Raw genomic sequence first — 10,377 nt, forward strand, 5'->3', positions numbered from 1 at the left:
TTAATACCTTGTTGCTGTTGATCAGTCTTGTCCAACTTTTTATGACCCTATGGACCATACTGTCCACAGGGTTTTCTTGGCAAAGATACTGAAATGGTTTGCTATTTCCTTCTCTAGTGGGTTAAGGCAAATAGAGCTTAAGTGACTTGTCCAAGGTCACACAGCTAGTACGTATCTGAGGCTAAATTTGAACTCAGATCTTGCTTTCTCTAGGTCTAGCACTCTGTCCACTGAGTCACCTATTTGCTAGTACCTTATTCTTTGAAAAAAAAATGGAAGAGAGGAATTGATCAGATTCTCCTATTCATTTTACATCCTATACCTGGTAACTATCTTCCTCTAAATAAATGCTACTATGATCAGCTAAGGATCATACCCAGGGAAGAAATAAATGGGCCAGAGGTATACAATTTAGGAATCCTAATGAGGTCTGCTGAAGGATATTTTTTGGTTGTAGCACTAGCTATCTGAGCAATTCAGAGACTCAGATCACCCAGTAGATTTCAGGGAAAAGGTCTTAGCACTTGTGTTAGCCTAAGATCTTAGCACCCCTCCCAGTCATTCATACCACCCCCCAAGGAGTTATCATCTCTATTCCAGCACCACTGATCATCAGGTGAGCAGTAGCAGCTCACCCCCAAGATGGTGGCACAGACTCACTTTTTTGAGCAAAAAGATTTCGTCTCAGATGCACATTTGAGATGTTTCCATTTTCTAGCTTTCTGGAGATTCTAGGGAAGTGATTGGCTGGAGTAGAGTTAGAAAGCTAATCTTTATCTGTGGGATGAAGAAATCTCTTATCCACAAAGAAAACTACTTCACATAGACTGTGCAATATCACAATTTTGGAAATAGGGAGAGATCTTGGGGGTGTAGGAATGTGAAACAAGTTGCGTAGTTGGACATAAAGAGTCCTTTAACGTTCTCTCTCCTCTCTAACTAGCTTTTCCATTGCCAAGAAGGAAGGCCTTCAGACTTGTTCTTTTGTGGAGAACAGTTGACCCTTACTTTTAAGGAATTACAGTTTTCCCTTGCTTGTTTTCTGGCAAATATCAGTTCATCCATCCACTAGAATAGCATTTCTCATTTTAAAAGTCCTAAATTAAAGGCATATTTTCAGACGTGTTATAAACAACAGTGTAGAATTATATGGGCTAGACGTTATGAATGCATTGCAGATGTCAAAGTTTTGTTGACACACCATATGGATCTTGTACAGATGGGAGAAATGAGGTCTAGAGAGGTGAAGGGAAGACTTTCAGTCCAGGGTTCATGCCAATTAATCATACTACCTTTTGAGATCCTTAGTCTCTCTATGGCAAATATCCCCAAGGAAAAATCTCTATCAGAATTATAGAATGCTAGAGCTGGAAGCCTGGTGGCACAGCGGATGGAGCCCTGGGGTCTAGTCAGGAAGACCCATCTTCACGGGTTCAAATCTAACCTCAGATACTTCTTAGCTGTGTGACCCTGGGCAAGTCACTTAATCCTGCTTGTCTCAGTTCCCTCATCCATAAAATGGGCTGGAGAAAGAAATGGCAAACCACTCCAGTATCTTTGCCAAAGAAATCTCAAATGGGGTCACGAAAAGTCAGACATGACTGAAAAACAACTGAACAAAGAACTGGAAGGGGACAATTGAGATTACTGTGTCCTACTTTCTCACTTTACAGAGGAAGACCTTGAGGCCCAGAGAGGCTAAGTGATTTTCCCAAGGTACACAGTTATTTAGGACAGAGGTCCAGGATTAGCAAACATCTGTTTCTTTTTAGAAGATACATAATGGGTACATAGTACAACAGATATTTGTAGGGAATTATTGATGATACTGATAAACTATACCAATGTCATTTTCCCTTTCTTAGGACCTTAAGACACTCTCTTTAAAGGCTAAGGCCTCTAACTAGCAGAATAGCAGTTATTTTACTTTGGAGGGAATTAAAAAGCAGAAACATATCTCAGAGACAGGGACTCCCTGTTGCCTCATCTGTCTTTCTCATTGATGCAAATACTGCCTTGTAGCTAAGAAACAATGAAGACCCTCTTTCCAAAAATTAGGCTTAGAAGGTCAGAATTTTCTAGAATCTAGAGGGGACTTGAAACTGGCACAGTGAGAAAGACTCTGTCTGGGTCTGGAGTCAGGAGTCAAAAGATTGCTGTCCAAATCTTGGCTTTAAATATAGACTAGTTTTGTAACCACATCACACTCTAGCACTTTGGGGCCATAAATTCCTCTGTAAGATGATGGAGTTGAATTATATGATCTTTGAAATCTCATCTAGCTCTAAATCTGTGACCTTGTATGATTAGGCAAGAACTGGGGGTATGTAGTCTAGAGAAGAGAGGGTTGGAGGGAGACATGATTGTTTCTTAATATTCTGAAAAGTTATCATGAACAGGTGTCCTGCTTGGCTTTAGGAGCAGTTAGAGAGTAGGGGCAGGGGGAAAGGTCAAGAGTCTGAGGATATTTAAGCTTAAGCATATGGTTACCTGCTGTCACATTTCTCTGTTCATAGCACAATCCCAATTTTCCCAGCAACAATATCTATTACTACATCAAACTGGTCTCCCCAGTGTTCATGGCTCTCAGAGAGCCCAACAGCAGAGGGAATATCAAGAGGCTTGTAGGATTTCAAAGTAGCAAGAATGAGCAGTCCTGAATGCTTAACAAGGGTAACACACTTAAATAATATTTGACACCTTGGGCAAGCCTCTTTTCTTCTCAGGACCTTAGTTTTTGTGTCAGTAAAATGAAGTTTGACTTGATAACCTCCCATATTCTAATATTCTGTTTTAGCACTAATGTTGACCAGCTGTTTTAGACATTCGCAACCCCTCTTTGGATTTCTGTATAACAAGAGCGTGGGACTGGATGATTCCTAACATTCTGATATTCCATCACTACCGTTGACAATTGTTAGCTGTGTGAACTTAGGCAAGTCCTTCTCCTTTCTTCACCTTAGTTTTCTCTGAGGGATGGGAATAATATTATTCACATTATTTACCCAACATGGAGAGTATGAGAAAAGTACTTTGTAAGCCTTCAAGCCCTAGAGAATTATTTGTTATTATTGCCCGATCCTGTTCAGCAGGAAATTCATGGAGGGGGCGATCAGCTCCTTCTCAAAGAATAGATAACAAGTAGGACATTTTCTATTCGAAGAAAGTAAGTTAAAGAAAGAACCACTATCCCAAAGAAACACAGCCCAGTTCTCAGCCATGGTTCTTGGCAGCTGCTTCTTAATAATCAAGAGGAATTGTGCCATCTTTTTATCTGTCTCTTTGTTCCACAAGATTTTGAGTGGTTGCATGAGGCTGCATGATGTGGTCCAGTAGATCTTTCTTCATTGATGTGATGGAAATAGTTCATTTGCAAGCCTAATAAAAGGAAAGTGCTTTGGGACTTGTTGGACCATCTAATTAAGTTAATTCCACTCTGAAAAGGAATTTTTTCAATTTCTATGTCTTTTAGTGAAATAGGTGAGATGGAGTTAAAGGAATGTATGCATTACTTGCCTCTTCTTTCCAGCCATGTCATCATTACCTTTTTAATTCACTGCACTGCAGAGTGACTTAGTCATGGTCTTTCTCTACATGAGTCTATACAGTGCTAATGGATTTACTATTTTGACTGAACCGACTGGTTGACTTACATCAATTGATCTCAATTCTGGTCATCTCAGGAGTTTGTCCAGAGAAGAATAACCATCATACTGAGGGAATGTGAAAATAACCATCATACTGAGGGAATGTGAAAATATACTGGGTATATTTATTTTGGAGAAGAGATGACTTCAGTTGGGTATAATAACTGTCTCCATATTTCTAATGGACTATCTAGTCAAAAAGGCTTAATTCTCCTTGGCCTTGGAAGACAGATCTAGGACCTATGGGGAGGAATGATAAGGAAGTAGGTTTGGATGCAATACAAGGAAGAGCCTCCTAACAATTGCAGCTATCTTCTTTGAAAGTTACATGTTGAATTTATACTTAAAAGAAAAGAATCTGAAGTTTCATATATAATCCTCTTCTTCTGTTATATTACATATATATGAAAATTCCCGTTTTATTTGATATTTAAGTTCAGATTAAGACACACAAACAGATATGTACAACAATGGGACAGGTATACTTCTAAGGTTGGTTCATGCCCTGTCCCTGGAGATGTTCAGACAGAAGGTGGATGACAACTCCTCTGGAATATTGTGGAGGGGGATTATGCTTCAGGTAATGGGTTGTGCTGGATGTTCATTGATGTTCCTTGCAGATCTGTGATTGAGTGATTCTCAATTCCTTTAAATTCAACCAGTGGTTTCACAAAATTGGCCAAATTGCCTGGTTGTATGTTTAGATATAGTCTGTAGCAACTGAATGTCCCAGGAAAAGTAGGAAAGTGACTTTTATGTTGCTGGGTTGTCTTTAGGAACCACATCTCCCTTTCTAAATTAGCTTTCTATCTTTTGGGATATCCCTGATTTCACCTCCCTATGGTGCAGAGGAGGCTGCAATTCTTACATGCATTCAAGGATTTATCAAGACCCTAGTATGTGCAAGGTTCTGGGAAATGAAGAAAAATTTAAAAATGACTCTTACCCTTAAGGAGTTTACCTTCTCTATGGTGGTGGGATGAGGATACAGTATTTACATAGATAAGTAGGTAAAAGGAAGTAGGAAGTAGAAAAGCTAGGGATATGATTTGGGTTCAGTTTAGGGAAATGCAAATAGGTCAGTTTAAATATAATTAAAATGTATGAAGAGGAATCATGTGCAATTAGTCAGAAAAAGTTGATGGTAGCCAGACAGTGAAAGGCTTGAAATCTAAGCTAAGTATCTAAAGTTTGTGCTTTATTCTAGAGGTAATAGGGAGCCCTTGAAGTTTCTTGATCAATGGAATGACATGGGCATAACTGTCTTTTAAGAAGATTTTTTAGATAGTTTTGTGAAGGATGAATTTAAGAAAGGAGTGAATAGAAGCAAGAACAATTAGGAGATTATTGCAATAGTCCTGGGGAGAAGTGATAAGAACCTCAAAAAGGGAGGTGGCCATGTGAGTACAGTAAAAGAGATGGATGTGAGACATGTAGAAATAGAATTGGCGGGATTCAGTAGCAGATTGAAAATGGATAGAGAAGCAGAGGAAAGAGTTGAGGATAAATCTGTGCTTACATAGCTGAGTGACTGGAAGGATGGTGATGCCCTTAAGAGAAAGAGGAAAGTTTCAAGGAGTGAGCAAGAGAGAAGATAGTGATTCCATTGAGTATGAGGAGCCCAGTTTGAAAAGTCCAATAGGTGGTTGGTGATGGCATGAACTGAAACTCAAGAGACAGAATAGATATAAATAAATAGATATGTAGAACAGATAGATAAATCTGAAAATAATTTGCTAGAAACTATAATTCAACCCATAGGAACTGATGATATGACTGATGAGATTTGAGGTTAAAAAGAAAAAAAAAAGGAGTAAAGGACTCAAGTCAAAGCCTTGGGGTATACCCACATTTAGTAGACATGACAATAATGGAGATCTAGCTAAAGGAGACTGAGAAGTAGTCAAACAGGTAGGAGGAGAAGCAAGAGATAGACGTGTCATGAAAAGCTAAAGAGGAAAGAATATCCCAGAGGAGGAATGATCAGCAGTATAAGATGCTTAAGGGAAGTTAAGAAGAATGAGGACTGAGAAGAGGAAGAGGGTTTAGAAGGGATTAAGAGGAGAGGAATTAGGGCTTTCTAAAGGAATTTGGCTGAGAAGGGGAGGAGACATATAGAATGATAAATAGTAGGAAAGATAGGACCTAATGAAGGCTTTTTGAGGGTGGTGGGGACTTGGGCATGCTTGTAGACAACAGAGAAGGAGCTAATAGATAGGGAGAGATCAAAGATTGAAGAAGAGTTGAGATGATGGTTGGGGCAATCTGCTAAAAAGACAAGAAGGGATATGTCCAAGGGTACAGGGAAGGCTTCTAGCTTATCCACCTTATAGATAATGCTTGTTGATGGTTTTAGATAGCACAGTAGGTAGAGTGCTGGGCCTGGAGTCAGAAAGACTCCTCTTCATGAGTTCAAATCCAGCCTGAGACACTTACTAGCTGTGTGACCTTGGGCAAGTCACTTAAACCTGTTTGCCTTAGTTTCCTCATCTGTAAAATAATCTGCAGAAGGAAATGGCAAACCACTCCAGTATCTTTGCCAAGAAAACTCACAAATGGGATCATGAATAGTTGGACACCACTGAAAAATGTCTGAACAACAACATACTTATCATTTTAAGGAGAGCTCCATTTTATTCCTATGCTTTCTGGTGTGTGTTTTTTTTTTAATAGGAATGAGCATCGTATTTTGTCAAAAGCTTTTTCTGTATCTATTGAGATGATCATGGGGTTTCTGTTAGTTTTGGTGTAGATATGATCAATTATGCTGATAGTTTTCCTAATATTGAATCAACCCTACATGCCTGGTATAAATCCTACCTGGTCATAGTAAATGATCTTTGTGATATAGTGCTGTAATCTCCTTATTAGTATTTTATTTAACATTTTTTGCATCAATATTTATTAAGGAAATTGGTCTGTAGTTTTCTTTCTCTGTTTTAGCTCATCCTGGTTTAGGTATAAGCATCATAAAAGGAATTTGGTAGGACTCCTTCTTTGCCTATTTTTCAAAATAGTTTAATGGTATTAAAATAATTGTTCTTTAAATGTTTAATAGAATTCACCTGTGAATCCATCTGGTCCTGAGGATTTTTTCTTAGGGAGCTCATTGATGGCTCATTCAATTTCTTTCTTTTTTAGGCAATTGGGGTTAAGTGACTTGCCCAGGGTCACACAGCTAGTAAGTGTCAAGTGTTTGGTATGAGGCTGGATTTGAACTCAGGTCCTCTGGACTTCAGGGCCGGTGCTCTGTACACTGTGCCACCTAGCTGCCCCCTCAATTTCTTTTTCTAAGATAAGGTTATTTAACTATTCTATTACCTCTTCTGTGGATCTGGGCAATTTATGTTTTGTAAATATTCATCTATTTCACTTAGATTGTTAGATTTATTGATATGTAATTAGGCAAAACAGCTCCTAAAAATTGTTTAATTTCATCTTCACTGGTGATGAATTTACCTTTTCATTTTTGATACTTGTAATTTGGTTCTTATTTTTTAAATCAAATTAACTGATAGTTTATTTATTTTATTATTTTAAAAAATAAAACAGTTTCTGGTTTTATTTATTAGTCAATGATTTTCTTACTTTCAGTTTTATTAATTTCTCCTTTGAGTTTCAGGATTTGCAATTTGGTGTTTAGTTGAAGATTTTTAATTTATTCTTTTTTGAGTTTTTTTTGTTGAATGATTAAATCATTGATCTACTCTTTCTCTATTTTATTGATGTAACCATTTAGAGATATAAATTTTCCCCTAGGTACTGTTCTGACTATTTCATAAATTTTGGCACATTTTCTCGTTGTAATCCTCTTTAATGAAATTATCAATTGTTTCTATGATTTGTTCTTTGACCCACTCAATCTTTAGGATTAGATCTTTTAGTTTCCAATTAATTTTTAATCTATGTTTTCATGTTTTTTATTGAATATAATTTGTATTGCGTTATCATCTGAAAAGGATGCATTTAATATTTCTGCTTTTTTGCATTTGGTTGTGAAGTGTTTATGCCTTAATACTTGGTCAATTTTTGTGAAGGTGCCATCTGCAGCTGAGAAAAAGGTATACTCTTTCTATTCCCATCCAGTTAGGTGACACAGTGGATAGAGCACTGGGCCTAGAGTCAGGAAGACTCTTTGTGAGTGGAAATCCAGCCTCAGATGCTTGCTAGTTGTGTGACCTTGGGCAAGTCACTTAATCCTGTTTGCCTCAGTTCCTCATCTTGCAAAATGATCTGGAGAAGGAAATGGCAAACCACTCCAATATCTTTGCCAAGAAAACCCTAAATGGGGTCATAAAATGTTGTCCAGGACTGAAAAATGACTCAGAAACAACAGCTATCACTCTAACTTTTTCAAAATTCTATTCATCTCCTTAATTTCTTTCTTGTTTATTTTATGGTTAGATTTATCTAGTTCTGAGAGGGGTAAGTTGAGTCCCCCAGCTAGCATAATCATTTTTTCCTTTGAGAATTTGGATTACTTCAGGCAGTTTTCAGATGAAGACATTAAAGCTATCTATAGTCTTACAAAAAATGATCTAAATCACTATTGATTAGAGAAATGCAAATCAAAACAACTCTAAGGTACCACATCACACCTATCAGATTGGCCAACATGACAAAACAGGAAAATGATAAATGTTGGAGAAGATGCAGGAAAATTGGAACATTAATGCATTGTTGGTGGTAGTGTGAACTGATCCAACCATTTTGGAGAGCAATTTGGAACTATGCCCAAAGGGCTATAAAAATGTGTATACCCTTTGACTCGGCAATAGCACTTCTAGGGACATATCCTAAAGAGATCATACAGATGGTAAAAGGACCCACATGTACAGAAATATTTATACCAGCTCTTTCTGTGGTGGCAAAGAATTAGAAATTGAGAGGATGCTCATCAATTGGGTAATGGCTGAACAAGTTGTGGTATATAAATATAATGGAATAGTATTATGCTATAAGAAATGATGAGCAAGTAGACTTCAGAAAAACCTGGAAAGACTTGTATGGACTGATGCTGAGTGAAGTGAGCAGAACCAGGAGAACGTTGTGTACAGTAACAGCCACGTTGTGCGATGACTAACGTTGATAGACTTAGCCCTTCTCAGCAAAGCAAGGATCTAAGACATCTCCAAAGGTCTCATGATGGAAAATGCTATCCACATCCAAAGAAAGAACTATGGAGTTTGAATGTAGATCAAAGCAGATTATTTGCTCTTTTTTTCTTCTGTTTTGTTTTGTTTCTTCTTTCTTGTGGTCCCTCCTATTGGTTCTAGTTTTTTACAACATGACTAATGTGAAAATATGTTTAATAGGAATGTATATGTAGAGCCTATATCAGATTGCACACCATCTTGGGGAGGGATGTAGGGAGGGAGGGGGAGAAAATTTAAAACTCAAAAGTGTATGGAAATGATTGTTTAAAACTAAAAATAAATTAATTAATTAAAAAAAGAATTTGGATCACTCCAAGTATTTACACTGGCTGACTTTGATGCTCTCCTTCCTGATCTCTTCCTCCTAGATTCACTGGCTTCATTAAAGTCCCACCTGTAAAATGGGAATAAGCCATCCACCTGAGCTCACAGTTCTATTGTAAGGAAAGTGCTCTGTAAACCTTAAAGTTCTAAATCATGTCTAAATCATGGCCACTTCAATCTCATGACTGAATATGGGTGTGGTTTAGCTGGATAAAGATGTAAAGTACTTGGAGATATAGTAGGAGAAGGTTTAGCTACTTATTTCTTTAAATTAAGAGAAATGTGAGTGATTAAGAATACTTCTGGCTTTCCCTTGCCTCTAATCAAAGCCTTGCTAATAACTGGAGCAATCAGCCCAGAGCTTGTGAACTGCCCCATCTCTTCCCATGCAGCTGTACTGATCTGTGAATGATAGCTAAGCTGAGCTGTGACTCAGAGAGGTATCAAGGTGATGGCCTGGGTGACTTTCTGCAAAATTTAATTATTGAATTAAATACCAAAGCATCTTGATTTTTTTCACCATCACTTAAGTTATCATACTCACTATCTTCAGCAGGGTCCTTTGACTTTTCTGGTAGTTCTATTTCAATTCAACAAACATTTAGTATTGGCAACCAAATTTCCACCTGCTTTCTATTTTGCTTTCATGAACTTTTGTGTTCTGGAATAGAAGAGTGTTGGGTCTCATTTAGAGTGTTTACATTCTACTGTCCTCTTTTATTGTCAAATGTCACAACTTTATGGATGTTGAGGATACTGATACTAAAGATTATTAGGGCCATATCTTAATTTTATAACTGCAAGCATAAATGGGAATTCTCAATTTTTTTAATTCCTTCTTTTGGCATCAAATCTTTAAAGTTTGTTCATTGACTCCTTTCAGGTTCACTGTAATGAAATGAAGCTGGTAGACTCTTGGTTGCCAGATCAATGAGATTAAGACAGCAAAAATTTAGCTTTATTTACTTTCATGCATGTAACTAACTCAAAATGGTATACAGATTGAAATTACAATACTGAGAGATGACTCAGTAGTAGTAACTATTTTAATATTGCTTATAGATTATGAACTTACAAAGTAACTACAAAAACTGATAAGTAACTGAATAAGTTAAATTATCAAACTTTATCTGTGAATTGGTTGTTTGAAACTAGCAACATGAAAAGCATTTCATGACTGGTGGTCACATTCCCAGGCTAGCCCACACAACCCTTGTTTGAACCACATGGCTGAAATGCTGTACATTTGT

This window comes from Vombatus ursinus, unplaced genomic scaffold (genome assembly GCF_900497805.2).
Source record: "Vombatus ursinus unplaced genomic scaffold, bare-nosed wombat genome assembly UNPS02009173.1, whole genome shotgun sequence".
Lineage (NCBI taxonomy): Eukaryota > Metazoa > Chordata > Mammalia > Diprotodontia > Vombatidae > Vombatus > Vombatus ursinus.